Source organism: Lutra lutra, chromosome 10, assembly GCF_902655055.1.
Source record: "Lutra lutra chromosome 10, mLutLut1.2, whole genome shotgun sequence".
NCBI lineage: Eukaryota > Metazoa > Chordata > Mammalia > Carnivora > Mustelidae > Lutra > Lutra lutra.
This window is the reverse complement of record NC_062287.1, coordinates 12215400-12220150: the sequence shown is the minus strand read 5'-3', so window position 1 is coordinate 12220150 and position 4751 is coordinate 12215400.

Sequence of the window (4751 nt, the reverse complement as noted above, 5' to 3'; positions counted from 1 at the left end):
ACCTTGCCTAATACATAAAACATGATCAGCAAAGTTGGATACCTACGTACCGTAGCATCCCCTCCTTCGAAAGCCTCCTTCCTACCCTGTATTCCCCCTCTCTTGAATTTGACCATCTTGAATCTGGTGTTTATATTGCTATGTATTATTCATCAACAGTACATAGTGTGGTTTTTGCATAGTTTACAGCTTGTCTAAGTGGTATCACAGTGTATATATTCTTTTGCAACTTGGTTTTTAATTCCATAGTGTTTTATGGGATCATCCACGTTGATACATATAGCTCAACTTCCTTTACTTTTATTACTGCAAAGAATTCCATTGGATGAATATTCTACAATGTACTCATTTTCCTGTGGGTGGAAATTTAGGTGGTTTCCTCTTGTTTTTTGTTTTCTGTGGGGTTTTTGTTTTGTTTTGTTTTGTTTTTTGCTATTATAAACAATGCTGCTGTGATTTCTCTGGTGTATGTCTCTTTCTGCACTTATATGAGTTTCTCCAGAACATATGTCTAAAGTAGAGTTGCCGGATTGTAGGGAAATGTATCTTCAATTTTACTAAATGTTGCCAAACTTTTGCTGCTCAGGGAACAGATACTCCGCTCAAGAAAAACTGATCTTTTTAACTGGCCTTTGGAGGACTGTGTCAGCATTCCTTCCCAATATAGTCCCCGTGGCTCCAGTCACTTTCCAGAAGCTTCTGTGGTGTTCTCTTCACATGATGCTGGTCTGGGTGGGCCGCCTGTTAAAGGCACAAAGCCACGGCCCCAGGGAGAAGACCAAGTCGTCTTGACCTGCTTTGTTTTCAAGCTGGTGTCTGAGCCCTCAGAGACCTGGAGCAGGCGGAGGGGCACAACAAACAATCCTGTCTGACACCAACTGCCTCTGAGGATCCTAGACACGTACCTCAGCTTCGCGGGAATTCCGCAGGAACCACGAGGCCTCGGGAAACTCAGAAACAGCTCCAAGGGGGAATATATTGGTTCTACTGTCCTAAGGGAAGACTGGAGAAGACAAAGATTTCCCTTGTCCAGGGACTTTCCAGATCAAAGGAATGAACAAATCTCTTCTGAAGGACGAGCAAGCACTGTGAAGAGGGGAGTGGGGGAATGATTTAGGGGACACAGGCTGGCCTGGCTCCCCAGGCATCACCTATAAGAAGGTGTGGCGTCGGTCCCTCATCAGACTCTCAGGCATGCAGAAAAGGGGTTCCTGTGTCTGAGAGCTGGCGTCTGTCTGGTCTTGCTGGGGGGAGCGGGGTGGCTGGGCCCTAGGCAGCTGGGAGGCAAAGTGGTGCCCTTAATCCCAGGCCCGGCCAGCAATTCTGGGAGGACTCGTTCCTCACCCCTCGAGCACGCTGCCAGGTCCAAGTCTACCAAGGAACTTGCTCAGGCCCCTAGGGCTTTGGGGAGCTGAAGGCCACCCCTGAATAAATCAGCCCTGCTCTGCAACACTCCAGGCCAAGAAGGAAACAGACAGGATGGACCCGTAGCCAACTCTGGGGGCCTGCCCACATGAGGTCTCCAGGGAGCTTTGCAGCCCTGAGACCCTCCCCCGATGCCTGTCGCGGTGTCGGTGTCGCAGGCCCTCATCCTTCCTCCTGCAGCCAGGGTGATCTCTTTATGGATCTGGTGACCTCAGGTGTAGCTGTCTCTTTGTAAGCCTGGTGAGGCCGAGGCAGAGCCCTCAGTCACCGAGTATTTACTTCTGCTTGGAGCTTGGTCCTCATCTGGTCCTTCTGACTGGCGCAGTGAGGCTCAAAGCAGAGGCCAGTTCCCAGGCCATCGCTGAGTTGGGATTTGCTATCAGAGCCCCCTCTACAAAGAGAGAAAGGTGCCAGGGTACTGAGCACTAGACCCCAGGGGGGCAAGGGGAGCCGGGTGCCGCCCCTGGCTATGCGGTCTCCACCCCCACTAGGTTCCACAACAATGCCTGAACTCATTCCATCCAATTCTACTTTAAAAAAGAAAACCCGGGAAATAATTACTTCAGTCAGACATTATTTACTTAAGTAATTCTTTACTCAAACGTCTTTAGGCTTTATTTTACTAATACTACATAATTACGTAATTGTGTAATTAGAAAGAAATTAAATGACAAATGTTTGCTGAGAACAAACGGAAAAAAAAATAATAGATCTTTTATTTCCCTGAGTGTGCTTGGCTCAGTATGTTACATCTTCTTCCCCTCCTCCGGGCTCTGCCCCTGGTCTCCCCAGCACCCAGCGGCGCCGCAGCAGGGGTCTAGCTGGCAGGGGGGCGTACCTGGGCAGGTAGCAGCAGAGGAGGGCGCCCCGAGCCCAGGGCAGAATGCAGATGTCTATTAGAACCAGCCCGTGAGTCTCTGCACAGGGCCCGGCCTCCGTCCCAGGGTTGGGGGCAGCTGTCAAGCTTCCTCTGCTTCCCCCCTGTCTGTCTCTGGGCCCAGGAGATCCACGGGGTTCCCTTCCACAGCAGTGCGAGAAAGGCAAGTGCACCTTGTCCCAAGGATTACCCTCCTTCAGTAAAGGCCGATTCCCCTCCCAGGGCGGCCGGCTTCTTAGGGTCCACCAGGAAAGAGGGGAAGGAGCACCTTGTGCCACACACAGGGTCTGCCTCGAAAATCTACCCAAGGAACAGGCATGGTAGGCACTCCAGGGCTGCTCTGCCCACTGGGGGACGCATTCACACGACCACCACGCCTCCTCCCCTCCTTCCTTTTTCTGACCTCAGCAGCTGTGGAAGCCAGTGGGGCTTCCCGCAGGTGCAAAATTCAATCAATCTGCCACCCACCCAACACCCATGGAGCGTGTCTTTTGTTCCAATTCTGAGGGGGACACAAAAGAGCAGGCCACAGCTCTACTCATTAGTACGTCAGTGCCTTGGAACTTGGCATGGACAGCAGTGCTATTCAGAGTAGAAAGTTTCCTAGGCCAGCTTGCCAATTAAAAAAAAAAAAATCACTTATAACCATCCCCAGCATCCAGTACCAAGAAGTAGGAGTCTGAGCTGTGCCCAAGGTTGTGGGGGTCCGTGCCCTCTCTCCAACATGTCCACGCTGTGCCCCTGGACAAATGACTGATCCAGCTGTGTCTCCATTTTCTCATCAGCAAAATGGGCACAAGGCACACCTTACAGACTAATGTGACGATGAAACGAATCGGTAGCAATAAGGCATCAGAACTGCACCAAGTGTCCAATAAGCAATAACCCCAGTTGTCAAATGGAACGGAAAAACCAGTGCTGCGGGGAAGGGAGGGTGCTGCAGGGGAGAGGCCCGCCCGCCTCCTCTCCCGACCCTCATCCACTCCCAGCTGATGATGACTCATGATCTTGGAGCAGGGCCACAGAACAGAGAAGCTGGGAAATAATAATAAACGTATTAAAGAAACTCAGATCCCAGGGGATGGGGCATGGATCCTGGAGACGGACCCTTCAGAGAGGCTCCTGCCTAGGGGCCCAATTGCAGAAAAAGAAAAAAAAAATGCCCCGTTTTCAAATCCTTGCAGAAGATACTTTCTGAGATCTCCCCCCCCCCCCAAAAAAAAACAAGGAGGGTTAAGGGATTAAAGTGACTTCCTCCAAAATCTGTATTCATCAGTTTCATAAGAAACAAACAAAAACCACACATGATCACTGGTGGTGGGTCTTTGGTTATCCATTGAGGGGAAGTACTTTGCACCAAGACCAAGAAACCAGGCTCTGGCCATCACAGGCCAGAGGTGGGACTGTGGAAGGGTGGGGAGGATAACCCATGCGGGCAGGGCCCCCTAAGCCCTTGTGACTCCAGGAGGAGAAGCCCAAAGTGATTCTTCCCTGCTCCCCACGCCACTCCAGACCTTGGACAGGTTGTCTCCCCAAGCCCCATAAATATATTAAATCATCCTTCATCAGATTTTTAGAAGGATTACACCAAAAAAATGCATTTTAAAGCACTTAGCTCAGGGGCCTATCACATATGAAGAACCTAATAGTCATTCATTCATTATCATTATTATTTAACAGAATGGTTATTGATCCTGCTACCACAAAGCCAATCCTGGAGACCATGTCAGGCTTGGAAGCCGAGAGAAGAGGTGGGTTCTGGGCCACTGCAGGCAGTAGGCAGGTCTGCAGAGAGGGGAGGGCTGCCCAAGGAGGCAGGGGATTAAGGGACATTCTAAGCAGCTCAGAACCCCATGGGTCATATTTTCCCACGAACTGGCCAGATCCAAGAGGCAGTGAGATGAAGTGATTTCTGCATAAGACAAACCTCCACCCAGCAGGGAGAAAATTCTACCCTTCTTATTTCTAGGAGCCCCTTTGAGGTCTTTAAGTTATAATCCACTGCGGTTAGAGTCACTCATTCTGTGTCAGAGGACAGCCTTGGAGAATTGCATTTTTCCAATTTGCCTATACTAACGTCCCGTCAGCCCCGCGGCCTGCGCCTCACCCCACCGCCCTCCACCCCATTCAAAATGACGGGCTCCTGTCCACAGGGCTTGGGCCAGCCGTGTTCTGTATGAGGCTAACCAGAGCTCTTGCTCAAGCTAGGATCTAACCCTAAATTTACATTAAGGCTGGGTTTGGTGTCCTGTCTATGCTCTCACAGCCCCTGTGGCTCCCAGCCTGGCCATTCCTTTGCCTTTGCTGCTGCCTCTCACGGTGGACCAGCTGGCTCCCAGAGGCTTCACAGACCTCCTAGCTGAGGTAAGCCCTCCCTCCGCACCCTGTGCTCTCCTCCTCCCCAGCCAGCTACAGGCTTGAGCAGCAAAGGATCCAGGGAAGCCAGAGC